Genomic DNA, 16,698 nt, shown 5'->3' with positions numbered 1-16,698 from the left:
GCTAAAGGAGAGTCACAATACCCTAGCTAAAATACACAGGGTTGATAGGGATATGCAAGCTCTATGTACATTACGATACACCGGACTCTATCACATAACAAGTTGACAAAATGGCTGCCGCCCATTATCCCTTGCCCCGTGGAAGCCATCAGCTATGGAGCCAGTGACGGCATAGGTTTTGCAAGTTACAGGGCAATCCTAAAGGAGCATCTCAATACCCTAGCTAAAATACACTGGGGCAATGAGGTCCCGTAGAATGATCAATTAATAAATATAGTGTATACAGACACAAAACAAGGAGTTTAAGCTACAGTACAGTATGGTCCATTGAAGTCAGGGATACAGTACAGTACAGTACATGAGTGGCCAAGTCCCCTAGCCATTAGGGCATAATCTAAAACCAATGGCAAGGGATCACTGCTTACTGTACATTTAGACATAAGCTGGTGTATCTGTCATGAGGCGTGCGCATGCCTTTTTTTCCCCTGACACTTTTGTTTCTATTGTAACATACTGTACTGTATTGTTACTATTGTTAATAGAAATACTGTATGCACACAGGTTTTACATGAATCAGAGATTTGCCACAGTCATTGACCTTATAACACATTATGCAAGAGTAATCTACCTCATAACACATTAAGCCACAGTAATGCCCCTTAATTTCTGCTACAGTAATGTCCCTTAGAATAAATTCTGCCACAGTAATGCCCTTAGAATACTATCTGAAATGCAAATCTCCCTTACAATACAATCTGCCACAGTAATGCCCTTAGAATACTACAGTATCTGCCACAGTAAAGCCCTTAGAGTACAATCTACTGTACCGCAGTAATGCCCTTAGATTACAATCTACTGTACCACAGTAATGTCTGTAGACTACAATTTACTGTACTGTACCACAGTAATGCCCTTAGAATACAATCTACAGTACTACAGTAATGCCCTTAGAATACTACAGTATCTGAAACACAAATGTCACTTAGAACGCAATCTGCAACATGAATGCCCCTTAGAACCTCACCATACGGCACCTGACTGTCATTTACAGTACATTAAGGCAAACAGTAATACTGCTATGGTTGTAATACAGAAGATACTGTAAACATTAAAAAGATAGACAGTCATTTGGTTGACAGTATAAGGTCGACAGTCAAAAGGCGACACTCAATGTTCGGAAAAAAAATGTAACCCCAATTTGTGGATAGGTGTCAACATTTTGCCATGTCGACCTAATGGCCATGTTTTGATTATGCCTTGTCTTTGAACATGGTATTTAGCCACCACCTTCCCCTACCCCCATCCCACTTTCCCATTCCCCCCTGGGAGCCTGCACAGTTCATAGACAGGGAAGGAGGTCAGGTTACAATAAATGTACAACACAATACTGTACTGTATGTACAGTAAATGAAAATCAGATAGAGAACTGCAGTCACTTTGATAGATGTGGAAATGGTACAGTAGCAGTGATCCCTTCTCATAAAGCACAACACAGATTCTCTAATGCCGACGATCTACAGTACTGTGTTGCTCGAACTGTTAGTTGTGTCAGAGTACACTAATTTATATTTATTGGTATGTCTACGGGTCCTCATTGCTGCTGTGTATTTTAGATAGTGGACAGAGACTCCTGCAGATTTACCCTGATTTATGTAAACCTTTGTGCACACTTCTATTTGAATGTATTAAAATAGATTACAAAAATAATAATAAAGTAAGTGTCAGAAAGAAAAAAAAGAACACACTCACACTTTGGGAATCAAACCCGGGACTCTCAGCCTAGGAGGCGGAAGACTTGCCCATGCCACTTCATGGAAGATAAACAAGCTTATGTGTAAAAGTACTGTAAGCAGTGATTCCTTACCATTGGTGTTTGTTTATGCCTTTAAAGGACTTGGACACTTATATTGCAGAACACGGTATTTAGCCACCACCTGCCCCTACCCCCATCCTACTTACCCATTTCCCCCTGGGAGCCTGAACAGTTCATACAGTAGACAGGGAGGGTGATCAGGTTACAATAAATGTACAACACAATACTGTACTGTATATGAAAATCAGATAGAGAACTGCAGTCGCTGTGATAGATGTGTAAATGGTACAGTAGCAGTGATCCCTTCTCATAAAGTACAACACAGATTATCTAATGCCGATGATCTACAGTACTGTGTTGCACGAACAGTTGCGTCAGAGTACACTAATTTATATTTATTATGGGTCCTCATTGTCGCTGTGTATTTTACCCTGATTTATGTAAAACCCGTGTGCCACTTCTATTTGAATGTATTACATTAGATTACAAAAAAAATAATAATAAAGTGACTCTCATCTGGGAGGCGGAAGACTTCATTGCTTGCCCACGCAGCTTCATGGGAGATACACAATCTCATGTGTAAGCAGTGATTCGTTCCCATTGGTGTTTGTATATGCCTTTAAGGGACTTGGACGCTCATATTGTATAAAACATACAATATACTCTACTGTACATACTTTAACGTCAATGAACTATATTATTGCTTTCACACATTAGTTGCGTCTGCATAGACTATGTTAATTTTTACTTTACTGCTTTGTCTACAGACTTGGATGCTCACATGCAGTAACACTGCAATTGACAATTGTTTTAAAATGTTCGTTTGCATCTGTATAAACTATTTATATTGTTTTTTAAATTGACTCTCTCCATCTGACCATTGGTCTGTGTGTACATTAACATTACAGTTGTCACTGACCATTTGACAGAGCTTGTACTGTAGATCATTCAGCCTCTATTCGCTCTAAAGTACTGGATTATTGGAGCATTAGCCACCCAGTGGTGGTGATGTGTATTACACAATGAGTATGTAGTCGTGCCTCAACGAGCCTATCCGTGATTAAACTCAGCAACCTAAGCAATCACCTAGGTGCGACTAAACTTCCGTTTAGGCAAGGAAACAGCCAAGATAACATGTAATGTGGTGCTATTCGAGATATGTGGTACTATTTGTGTAATGCTGTGCTATACGTGTAGTGTGATGCTATACATGTAATGCAGTAATACATGTAATACATGTGATGTGGTGCTATTCCTGTAATGTGGTGCAATTCCTGTAATAATGTAGTGGCTATGTGTGTAATCAGGGGCAGATTGGCCACTGGGACATAATCTGCTGCGCTGGTCCCCAGTGTCTGTGTTTCACTACTGTGTGTGCTCCCTCCCTGTACTGTACTGTACTGTGTGTAGTGTGTGCTTACCCTCCTTGTACTTTGAAACATATTAGGTTAAAAAAAATGGTTTGTAGAATGAAAAATCAATAAAATCAGAAGTAGACACTGAAAGTGGGTTTATCAGTCCTTGTATATTCACACGTACAGATGTTCATCAGGGAAGGGCATTGTAGCAGCATAAGCATAAAGTCGCAGGTAAAAATTAACAAAACATAAAGCAAAGAAGGCCACCACTGTGTCTATCTCAGAATCAGGACCTCTGAGTACTGACCCCACGCTCTAAACAGACCCCTCCCCCTCAACAGACTCCGCCCCCATTATGGCTGCTTTCATAAATTTCCCGGGCTGGTGTTCGATCCCAATCCTCCCCTGGTGCCCCCAGTTAACGTTGCTGTTTGTGATACTGTTGTGACTGAAGTTCACATTACTCCATAGTGCCCCACTTCATATTATGCATCCCCACGCACCACTCAGACTCAGATCAACACACTACTATTCACTGTGGAGCTCTGCACTATCCTCAGAATGTGTATTTGGCTTATGTGTCTCCTTCTTCTTCCCAAGTTTATGTTTGTGCCTACTACCATGTCAAATCTAAGCACACTGGTATAGACTATAAGGGTGTGCAGACCCATGTTACACATGCCCATTTAGGATGCATCTTACATTGAGTTACACATAAGGTATCTTGACATGATCCAATTAGGATGCTTTCTTGGAACATGTAAGCTTGGTTCAAGTTTACAAGTGATGCTGATTATTGCTATATACAGTATACTATGGGGCTATTTTTGAGTCGCATGCAAATTGGTTGCATCCCCAGGAGTACTACTTACTACCTTATGCTGAAGATAGTATCCGTTCAACTAATACGGGGATTCATGCATGAGCAAGCGAAGACCAGTGCTACCCATTACCACAACCATCAGAATTAGTATCAGTGCATGCACCAGCCCTATTCTAGGTGAAAAAGATTCATGAGAAACAGGCTTCCCTTCCCCATACACACAAGTTCTAACTAGAGATGAGCGCCTGAAATTTTTCGGGTTTTGTGTTTTGGTTTTGGGTTCGGTTCCGCGGCCGTGTTTTGGGTTCGAACGCGTTTTGGCAAAACCTCACCGAATTTTTTTTGTCGGATTCGGGTGTGTTTTGGATTCGGGTGTTTTTTTCCAAAAACACTAAAAAACAGCTTAAATCATAGAATTTGGGGGTCATTTTGATCCCAAAGTATTATTAACCTCAAAAACCATAATTTACACTCATTTTCAGTCTATTCTGAATACCTCACACCTCACAATATTATTTTTAGTCCTAAAATTTGCACCGAGGTCGCTGTGTGAGTAAGATAAGCGACCCTAGTGGCCGACACAAACACCGGGCCCATCTAGGAGTGGCACTGCAGTGTCACGCAGGATGTCCCTTCCAAAAAACCCTCCCCAAACAGCACATGACGCAAAGAAAAAAAGAGGCGCAATGAGGTAGCTGTGTGAGTAAGATTAGCGACCCTAGTGGCCGACACAAACACCGGGCCCATCTAGGAGTGGCACTGCAGTGTCACGCAGGATGGCCCTTCCAAAAAACCCTCCCCAAACAGCACATGACGCAAAGAAAAAAAGAGGCGCAATGAGGTAGCTGTGTGAGTAAGATTAGCGACCCTAGTGGCCGACACAACACCGGGCCCATCTAGGAGTGGCACTGCAGTGTCACGCAGGATGTCCCTTCCAAAAAACCCTCCCCAAACAGCACATGACGCAAAGAAAAAAAGAGGCGCAATGAGGTAGCTGACTGTGTGAGTAAGATTAGCGACCCTAGTGGCCGACACAAACACCGGGCCCATTTAGGAGTGGCACTGCAGTGTCACGCAGGATGTCCCTTCCAAAAAACCCTCCCCAATCAGCACATGATGCAAAGAAAAAGAAAAGAAAAAAGAGGTGCAAGATGGAATTGTCCTTGGGCCCTCCCACCCACCCTTATGTTGTATAAACAAAACAGGACATGCACACTTTAACCAACCCATCATTTCAGTGACAGGGTCTGCCACACGACTGTGACTGATATGACGGGTTGGTTTGGACCCCCCCCAAAAAAGAAGCAATTAATCTCTCCTTGCACAAACCCTCTCTACAGAGGCAAGATGTCCACCTCATCATCACCCTCCGATATATCACCGTGTACATCCCCCTCCTCACAGATTATCAATTCGTCCCCACTGGAATCCACCATCTCAGCTCCCTGTGTACTTTGTGGAGGCAATTGCTGCTGGTCAATGTCTCCGCGGAGGAATTGATTATAATTCATTTTAATGAACATCATCTTCTCCACATTTTCTGGATGTAACCTCGTACGCCGATTGCTGACAAGGTGAGCGGCGGCACTAAACACTCTTTCGGAGTACACACTTGTGGGAGGGCAACTTAGGTAGAATAAAGCCAGTTTGTGCAAGGGCCTCCAAATTGCCTCTTTTTCCTGCCAGTATAAGTACGGACTGTGTGACGTACCTACTTGGATGCGGTCACTCATATAATCCTCCACCATTCTATCAATGTTGAGAGAATCATATGCAGTGACAGTAGACGACATGTCCGTAATCGTTGTCAGGTCCTTCAGTCCGGACCAGATGTCAGCATCAGCAGTCGCTCCAGACTGCCCTGCATCACCGCCAGCGGGTGGGCTCGGAATTCTGAGCCTTTTCCTCGCACCCCCAGTTGCGGGAGAATGTGAAGGAGGAGATGTTGACAGGTCGCGTTCCGCTTGACTTGACAATTTTGTCACCAGCAGGTCTTTCAACCCCAGCAGACTTGTGTCTGCCGGAAAGAGAGATCCAAGGTAGGCTTTAAATCTAGGATCGAGCACGGTGGCCAAAATGTAGTGCTCTGATTTCAACAGATTGACCACCCGTGAATCCTTGTTCAGCGAATTAAGGGCTCCATCCACAAGTCCCACATGCCTAGCGGAATCGCTCCGTGTTAGCTCCTCCTTCAATGTCTCCAGCTTCTTCTGCAAAAGCCTGATGAGGGGAATGACCTGACTCAGGCTGGCAGTGTCTGAACTGACTTCACGTGTGGCAAGTTCAAAGGGCATCAGAACCTTGCACAACGTTGAAATCATTCTCCACTGCGCTTGAGACAGGTGCATTCCACCTACTATATCGTGCTCAATTGTATAGGCTTGAATGGCCTTTTGCTGCTCCTCCAACCTCTGAAGCATATAGAGGGTTGAATTCCACCTCGTTACCACTTCTTGCTTCAGATGATGGCAGGGCAGGTTCAGTAGTTTTTGGTGGTGCTCCAGTCTTCTGTACGTGGTGCCTGTACGCCGAAAGTGTCCCGCAATTCTTCTGGCCACCGACAGCATCTCTTGCACGCCCCTGTCGTTTTTTAAAAAATTCTGCACCACCAAATTCAAGGTATGTGCAAAACATGGGACGTGCTGGAATTTGCCCATATTTAATGCACACACAATATTGCTGGCGTTGTCCGATGCCACAAATCCACAGGAGAGTCCAATTGGGGTAAGCCATTCCGCGATGATCTTCCTCAGTTGCCGTAAGAGGTTTTCAGCTGTGTGCGTATTCTGGAAAGCGGTGATACAAAGCGTAGCCTGCCTAGGAAAGAGTTGGCGTTTGCGAGATGCTGCTACTGGTGCCGCCGCTGCTGTTCTTGCGGCGGGAGTCCATACATCTACCCAGTGGGCTGTCACAGTCATATAGTCCTGACCCTGCCCTGCTCCACTTGTCCACATGTCCGTGGTTAAGTGGACATTGGGTACAACTGCATTTTTTAGGACACTGGTGAGTCTTTTTCTGACGTCCGTGTACATTCTCGGTATCGCCTGCCTAGAGAAGTGGAACCTAGATGGTATTTGGTAACGGGGGCACACTGCCTCAATAAATTGTCTAGTTCCCTGTGAACTAACGGCGGATACCGGACGCACGTCTAACACCAACATAGTTGTCAAGGCCTCAGTTATCCGCTTTGCAGCAGGATGACTGCTGTGATATTTCATCTTCCTCGCAAAGGACTGTTGAACAGTCAATTGCTTACTGGAAGTAGTACAAGTGGGCTTACGACTTCCCCTCTGGGATGACCATCGACTCCCAGCAGCAACAACAGCAGCGCCAGCAGCAGTAGGCGTTACACGCAAGGATGCATCGGAGGAATCCCAGGCAGGAGAGGAATTGTCAGAATTGCCAGTGACATGGCCTGCAGGACTATTGGCATTCCTGGGGAAGGAGGAAATTGACACTGAGGGAGTTGGTGGGGTGGTTTGCGTGAGCTTGGTTACAAGAGGAAGGGATTTACTGGTCAGTGGACTGCTTCCGCTGTCACCCAAAGTTTTTGAACTTGTCACTGACTTATTATGAATGCGCTGCAGGTGACGTATAAGGGAGGATGTTCCGAGGTGGTTAACGTCCTTACCCCTACTTATTACAGCTTGACAAAGGGAACACACGGCTTGACACCTGTTGTCCGCATTTCTGTTGAAATACCTCCACACCGAAGAGCTGATTTTTTTGGTATTTTCACCTGGCATGTCAACGGCCATATTCCTCCCACGGACAACAGGTGTCTCCCCGGGTGCCTGACTTAAACAAACCACCTCACCATCAGAATCCTCCTGGTCAATTTCCTCCCCAGCGCCAGCAACACCCATATCCTCCTCATCCTGGTGTACTTCAACACTGACATCTTCAATCTGACTATCAGGAACTGGACTGCGGGTGCTCCTTCCAGCACTTGCAGGGGGCGTGCAAATGGTGGAAGGCGCATGCTCTTCACGTCCAGTGTTGGGAAGGTCAGGCATCGCAACCGACACAATTGGACTCTCCTTGTGGATTTGGGATTTCGAAGAATGCACAGTTCTTTGCTGTGCTGCTTTTGCCAGCTTGAGTCTTTTCATTTTTCTAGCGAGAGGCTGAGTGCTTCCATCCTCATGTGAAGCTGAACCACTAGCCATGAACATAGGCCAGGGCCTCAGCCGTTCCTTGCCACTCCGTGTCGTAAATGGCATATTGGCAAGTTTACGCTTCTCCTCCGACAATTTTATTTTAGGTTTTGGAGTCCTTTTTTTTCTGATATTTGGTGTTTTGGATTTGACATGCTCTGTACTATGACATTGGGCATCGGCCTTGGCAGACGACGTTGCTGGCATTTCATCGTCTCGGCCATGACTAGTGGCAGCAGCTTCAGCACGAGGTGGAAGTGGATCTTGATCTTTCCCTAATTTTGGAACCTCAACATTTTTGTTCTCCATATTTTAATAGGCACAACTAAAAGGCACCTCAGGTAAACAATGGAGATGGATACTAGTATACAATTATGGACTGCCTGCCGAGTGCAGACACAGAGGTAGCCACAGCCGTGAACTACCATACTGTACTGTGTCTGCTGCTAATATAGACTGGTTGATAAAGAGATGTCTATGTAACTATGTATGTATAAAGAAGAAAGAAAAAAAAACCACGGTTAGGTGGTATACAATTATGGACGGACTGCCTGCCGAGTGCAGACACAGAGGTAGCCACAGCCGTGAACTACCGTACTGTACTGTGTCTGCTGCTAATATAGACTGGTTGATAAAGAGATGTCTATGTAACTATGTATGTATAAAGAAGAAAGAAAAAAAAACCACGGTTAGGTGGTATACAATTATGGACGGACTGCCTGCCGAGTGCAGACACAGAGGTAGCCACAGCCGTGAACTACCGTACTGTACTGTGTCTGCTGCTAATATAGACTGGTTGATAAAGAGATGTCGTAGTAGTATGTATGTATAAAGAAGAAAAAAAAACCACGGTTAGGTGGTATACAATTATGGACGGACTGCCTGCCGAGTGCAGACACAGAGGTAGCCACAGCCGTGAACTACCGTACTGTGTCTGCTGCGACTGGATGATAAATGATATAAAAAATATATATATATCACTACTGCAGCCGGACAGGTATATATTATATATTATATAATGACAGACCTGCTGGACACTGTCTGTCAGCAGAATGAGTTTTATTTTTATAGAATAAAAAAAAAAACAACACACAAGTGAAGTCACACGACGAGTGTTTAACTTTTTCAGGCAATCACAATATAAGTATACTACTAACTATACTGGTGGTCAGTGTGGTCAGGTCACTGGTCAGTCACACTGGCAGTGGCACTCCTGCAGCAAAAGTGTGCACTGTTTCATTTTAATATAATATTATGTACTCCTGGCTCCTGCTATAACCTATAACTGGCACTGCAGTGCTCCCCAGTCTCCCCCACAATTATAAGTTGTGTGAGCTGAGCAGTCAGACAGATATATAATATATATAGATGATGCAGCACACTGGGCTGAGCCTGAGCAGTGCACACAGATATGGTATGTGACTGAGTCACTGTGTGTATCGCTTTTTTCAGGCAGAGAACGGATATATTAAATAAACTGCACTGTCTGGTGGTCACTCACTATATAATATTATGTACTCCTGGCTCCTGCTATAACCTATAACTGGCACTGCAGTGCTCCCCAGTCTCCCCCACAATTATAAGCTGTGTGAGCTGAGCAGTCAGACAGATATATAATATATATAGATGATGGAGCACACTGGGCTGAGCCTGAGCAGTGCACACAGATATGGTATGTGACTGAGTCACTGTGTGTATCGCTTTTTTCAGGCAGAGAACGGATATATTAAATAAACTGCACTGTCTGGTGGTCACTCACTAGTAAACTCTCTGCACTCTCTACACTTCTACAGTACTCCTCCTAGTCCTAAGCTCCAGTAAATCTCTCTCTCTTATAATCTAAATGGAGAGGACGCCAGCCACGTCCTCTCCCTATCAATCTCAATGCACGTGTGAAAATGGCGGCGACGCGCGGCTCCTTATATAGAATCCGAGTCTCGCGAGAATCCGACAGCGTCATGATGACGTTCGGGCGCGCTCGGGTTAACCGAGCAAGGCGGGAGGATCCGAGTCTGCTCGGACCCGTGAAAAAAACCATGAAGTTCGGGCGGGTTCGGATTCAGAGGAACCGAACCCGCTCATCTCTAGTTCTAACTGCACAGATCTTTACATATATATTCGTGACTCTCCGAAAAGACAGGGTGGTTACGTTCTATCGCATTCTCGCTACTCAATATGCCACAAAACATTTTCCAGGCAAGCTGAGATCAATTTAGAATAGGACAGATATATGAATTAGAGATGAGTGGGTTCGGTTCGTCGAGATTCGAACCCCACCACAAACTTTACCTATTTTACATGGGTCCGAGGCAGCCTCGGATCTTCCCACCTTGCTCGGTTAACCCGAACGAGGCCGAACGTCATCATCCCGCTGTCGGATTCTCGTAAGATTCGTATTCTATATCAAGAGCCGCGCGTCGCCGCCATATTTACTCATGCATTGGAGATTGAACGGAGAGGACGTGGCTACATTCTCTGCCTGAAAAGCTCCATATCTGTGCTCAGTGTGCTGCAAATATCTGTGCTCAGTGTGCTGCATTTTGGTGACCAACAGTATATAGTTGTACAGTACAGTAGGCCATTGCTGTATCTTGCAGCTCCATGTCACTGCAAGTATCCATTCCATATCTGTGCTGCATTTTTGTGAGCAGTATATATAGTAGTACAGTGCAGCATTTTGGTGACCAACAGTATATAGTTGTACAGTACAGTAGGACATTGCTATTGATATAATAATATTACTGGCATATAATTCCACACATTAAAAAATGGAGAACAAAAATGTGGAGGGTGAAATAGCGAAAGATCAAGATCCACTTCCACCTAGTGCTGAAGCTGCTGCCACTAGTCATGGCAGAGACGATTCAATGCCATCAACGTCGTCTGCCAAGGTCAATGCCCAATGTCATAGTAGAGAGCATGTAAAATCAAAAAAACTAAAGTTCAGTAAAATTACCCAAAAATCTAAATTAAAAGCGTCTGAGGAGAAATGTAAACTTGCCAATATGCCATTTATGAGTGGCAAGGAACGGCTGAGGCCCTGGCCTATGTTCATGGCTAGTGGTTCAGCTTCACATGAGGATGGAAGCACTCATCCTCCCGCTAGAAAACTACACGCTGCACTTCGGAGAGCAGCGGCTGCATGTGGATCCAAGCAGCGTTAGGAAACAGCTGATAACCTCCTCACACCCTCCACACTGAAGTCAGTATACGGCTTCAGTTTTACTGCACCTCCGGAGCCTTGTTACTAACAGGACTTACCAGCGGCAGTTTTCCACAGGCAGCTCCTTTGGTATTGGTATCGTATGAACTCATACTTTATACCTAAAAACCCTTTTTCTCAGCATATTTACTACAGCCACAATAGGCTATTGATTTGCCTTAAAACATTTAGATGCTGCCTGTGTGTATGTGCATTATATAATGTGAGCAAATTTCATGCACTGTCTCTATGTGCCTATCAATGATAGGTTGAGTCCTATAGCTATCTGAGTATTATAGTGCATGTACATATTCTGATTGCTCCAAGAGGTGCTGGATTTGTACGGTACCCAATAGGTATTGGGAGCGAACTGGTATATTCTTAAGTACGGCAGATTATTGTACAAAGAATCTTCAAGCTGTATATTAGTTCTAACTTTGCAGCAAACTGCTACTTAATTATTTTTATGTGCATTGTCTTCTGCTGTGGATATCAAAGAATATTCTTAGCTGCTTTTTTGCTCTCTCTCTCACTTTAGCCTCTCTGACATGTTGTTAAAAAATAATTTTTTTGCAAATATATGATCAGGATTTAGAGGCTCACATATAGTGAGAATTTGTTTTGGTGTGTGTGACATAAATTATTTGAGGCTACATATACCATATTTTTGATTACACAATAATTATGACAGCAACAGGATTGCTATAATTGTCGCCTTATCATATATCTCCACCTTATCCCGGCTATGCAAGTGGACGCCCTTGCATAGAATTTTTATATATGTTAACTGTCCTCATCGTAATTTTGTCGAATTGCACAGTGGCCCCCCCTGTATATAATTATTGCACATGATTAATATTGCTATAATTTAATTTCTATGTGCATAAGATAATTCTAGATACTGAACATACGACTGATTCAGATCACCTTTGATATACAATTTTGGCGATACGGGTATTGGGATTGACTGAACGGGCAGATTAAATAATTGCGGACATACCCCGCTGGAGATGCCCGATCTCATCTGATCTTGGAAGCCAAGCAGTGGAGGGCCGGGTCAGTACTCGGATGGGAGACCACCCTGGAACACCCTGGTACTGCAAAAAATTCTTCTGCCCGATCTAGAGTGATCCCCAATAATACCAATTGGCATTCGGTTCTGTATGACTTATGATTTAATTCTCTACGACTAAATAATCCTGAATAGGATTGCTGTAGAATAAATGATGGTCATATATTACACAAAGGTGTTACTGTGATCTCAGTAAAACCACTAGCCCAAAGATTTGGATTTCCGGTTCTCATTGTGGTATTGAAAACCACATGAATTATATACAACACAGTGTTATATTTTCGCGTAGCTATACTATTTACGTACAATTCACTCCTATAATCATCTTTTAATAATGAATAAATAAAGTTATGTTTCATCAGAATTGATTAATACACACCCAATCCTCTGAATTGAGTGCTCCCACACAAGAGTCTACTTTCCAACTCTCTTTTGTTGGGTTTTCTTAAGAGTTAAGATGGCAAAATCACAAATCCCCAAGGAGAGTCAGTTGCGATCCCTGACCTTCCCAACACTGGACGGGAAGAGGTGGCTCCTTCCACCATTTGCACGACCCCTGGAAGTGCTGGAAGGAGCACCCACAGTCCAGTTCCTGATAGTCAAATTGAAGATGTCACTGTTGAAGTACACCAGGATGAGGATATGGGTGTTGCTGGCGCTGAGGAGGAAATTGACAAGGAGGATTCTGATAGTGAGGTGGTTTATTTAAGTCAGGCACCCGGGGAGACACCTGTTGTCCGTGGGATGAATATGGCCATTGACATGCCTGGTTAAATTACAAAAGAAATCACCTCTTCGGGGTGGAATTATTTTAACAGAAATGCGGATAACAGGTGTCAAGCCGTGTGTTGCCTTTGTCAAGCTGTAATAAGTAGGGGTAAGGTAGTTAACCACCTAGGAACATTCTCCCTTATACGTCACCTGGAGCGCATTCATCAGAAGTCATTGACAAGTTTAAAAACGTTGGGTGACAGCGGAAGCAGTCCTCTGACAACTAAATCCCTTACTCTTGTACCCAAGCTCCTGCAAACCACACTTCCAACTCCCTCAGTGTCAATTTCCTCCTTAGACAGGAGCGCCAATAGTCCTGCAGGCCATGTCACTGGCAAGTCTGACGAGTGCTCTCCTAAGTGGGATTCCTCCGATGGATCCTTGAGTGTAACGCCTACTGCTGCTGGCACTGCTGCTGTTGCTGCTGGGAGTCGATTGTCATCCCAGAGGGGAAGTCGGAAGACCACTTGTACTACTTCCAGTAAGCAATTGACTGTCCAACAGTCCTTTGCGAGGAAGATGAAATATATATCACAGCAGTCATCCTGCTGCAAAGCGGATAACTCAGACCTTGGCAGCTGTGTTGGTGTTAAACATGTGTCCGGTATCCACCGTTAATTCACATGGACTTAGAGAATTTCTTGAGGTAGTGTATCCCCAGTACCAAATCCCATCTAGGTTCCACTTCTCTAGGCAGGCGATACCGAGAATGTACACAGACGTCAGAAAAAGAGTCACCAGTGTCCTAAAAAAAATGCAGTTGTACCCAATGTCCACTTAACCATGCACATGTGGACAAGTGCAGCAGGGCAGACTCAGGACTATATGACTGTGACAGCCCACTGGGTAGATGTATTGCCTCCCGCAGCAACAACAGCAGCAGCAGCGGCACCAGTAGTAGCATCTCGCAAACACCAACTCGTTCCTAGGCAGTCTACGCTTTGTATCACCGCTTTCCATAAGAGGCACACAGCTGACAACCTCTTGCGGAAACTGAGGAACATCATCGTAGATTGGCTTACCCCAGTTGGACTCTCCTGGGGATTTGTGACATCGGACAACTCCACCAATATTGTGCGTGCGTTACATGTGGGCAAATTCCAGCACATCCCATGTTTTGCACATACAATTAATTTGGCGATGCAGAATTTTTTAAAAAATTACATGGGCGTGCAAGAGATGCTGTCGGTGGCCCGACGAATTGCGGGCCACTTTTGGCATTCAGCCACTGCGTGTCGAAGACTGGAGCACCAGCAAACACTGCTGAACCTGCCCTGCCATCATCTGAAGCAAGGGTGGTAACGAGGTGGAATTCAACCCTCTATATGCTTCAGAGGATGGAGGAGCAGCAAAAGGCCATTCAAGCCTATACATCTGCCTATGATATAGGCAAAGGAGGGGGAATGCACCTGACTCAAGCGCAGTGGAGAATGATTTCAACGTTGTGCAAGGTTCTGCAACCCTTTGAACTTGCCACACGTGAAGTCAGTTCAGACACTGCCAGCCTGAGTCAGGTCATTCCCCTCAACAGGCTTTTGCAGAAACTTCTGGAGAGATTGAAGGAGGACATAAAATGGAGCGATTCCGCTAGGCATGTAGGACTTGTGGGTGGAACCCTTAATTCACTTAACCAGGATTCACGGGTGGTCAATCTGTTAAAATCAGAGCACTACATTTTGGCCACCATGCTCGATCCTAGGTTTAAAGCCTACGTTGTATCTCTCTTTCCGGCAGACACAAGTCTGGAGAAGTTCAAAGACCTGCTGGTGAGACACTTGTTAACTCAAGCGGAACGTGGCCCGTCAACAGCTCCTCCTTCACATTCTCCCGCAGCTGAGGCTGCGAGGAAAAGGCTAAGAATTCCAAGCCCACCCGCTGGCGGTGATGCAGGGCAGTCTGGAGCGAGTGCTGACATCTGGTCCGGACTGAAGGACCTGCCAACGATTACTGACATGTTGTCTACTGTCACTGCACATGATTCTGTCACCATTGAAAGAATGGTGGAGGATGATATGAGTGACAGCATCCAAGTAGGCACGTCAGACAGTCCGTACATATACTGGCAGGAAAAAGAGGCAATTTGGAGGCCCTTGCACAAACTGACTTTATTTTACCTAAGTCGCCCCCCCTCCAGTGTGTACTCCGAAAGAGTGTTCAGTGCAGACGGTGACCTTGTCAGCGATCGGCGTACGATGTTACTTCCAAATGTGGAGAAGATGATGTTCATAAAAATGAATTATAATCAATTCCTCCATGGAGACATTCACCATCAATTGCCTCCAGAAAGTACACAGGGGCCTGATATGGTGGATTCCAGTGGGGACGAATTAATACTCTGTGAGGATAGGGATGTACACAGTGAAAGGGGTGAGGAATCAGAGGATGATGATGAAGTGGACATCTTGCCTCTGTAGAGCCAGTTTGAGCAAGGAGAGATTGATTGCTTCTTTTTTTGGTGGGGGCCCAAACCAACAAGTCATTTCAGCCACAGTCATGTGGCAGACCCTGTGGCTGAAATGATGGGTTTGTTAAAGTGTACATGTCCTGTTTATACAACATAAGGGTGGGTGGGAGGGCCCAAGGACAATTCCATCTTGCACCTCTTTTTTTTATTTTTATTTATCTTGGCATCATGTGATGTTTGGGGCCAATTTTTTTATGTGCCATCCTGTCTGACACTGCAGTGCCACTCCTAGATGGGCCAGGTGTTTGTGCCGCCCACTTGGGTCGCTTAGCTTAGTCATCCAGCGACCTCGATGCAAATTTTAGGACTAAAAATAATATTGTGAGGTGTGAGGTGTTCAGAATTAACTGGACATGAGTGGAAATTATGGTTATTGAGGTTAATAATACTATAGGATCAAAATTACCCCCAAATTCTATGATTTAAGCTGTTTTTGAGGGGTTTTTGAAAAAAAACACCCGTATCCAATACACACCCGAAACCGACAAAAAAATTTAAGGGAGATTTTGCCAAAACGCGTCCGAATTCAAAACATGGCCGCAGAACCGAATCCAAAACCACAACACAAAACCCGAAAAATTTCTCTAATATGAATGTGTGCATGTGCTGTATGCAATAAACAGTGATCCATGCTCTATTAACGCAGCTATAGTTTAGATATAATATGACACTTATCTTTAGACATACTTTAAAAACATAAGTGTGCCAATACATGATTGCTCTCACTCAAAGGCACATTTTTGTGTGTGACACTAAATATGTGTTAAATGCAAGTCGAGGCTCTGGAACTAGTCTCACTAGTCAGCATCTAATTGTACTAGGGATGTGCACCATCCCTCGTTATGAGTTTTGGACCTGCATCTCCTCCTTGCTTTGGATCTGTAATTGTTTTTTCCAAAACCGCCCTTGCGGGTTTTGGATTGGTCTTTTTTTTACAAAAATCATAAAAATTCCTACAGTATTACTAACCTCAATAACATTAATTCTCCTGTCAATTTTGAACACCTCACAGCTCACAAAATTGTTTCATCCAGTGTA

General features: G+C 44.3%; 1 long non-coding RNA gene and 1 pseudogene across 1 annotated transcript in view; both read left to right on the top strand.

The window, feature by feature from the left end:
- LOC134969309 (uncharacterized) overlaps window positions 1–16,698 on the top strand; it is a 40,227-nt gene that overhangs the window by 12,021 nt on the left and 11,508 nt on the right. The gene's annotated exons all lie outside the window — the stretch shown is intronic.
- On the top strand, window positions 12,340–12,459 carry LOC134971330 (5S ribosomal RNA; annotated as a pseudogene).

The sequence above is a fragment of the Pseudophryne corroboree genome, chromosome 11 (assembly GCF_028390025.1).
Source record: "Pseudophryne corroboree isolate aPseCor3 chromosome 11, aPseCor3.hap2, whole genome shotgun sequence".
NCBI lineage: Eukaryota > Metazoa > Chordata > Amphibia > Anura > Myobatrachidae > Pseudophryne > Pseudophryne corroboree.
This window is presented reverse-complemented; position numbering and strand designations above follow the sequence as displayed.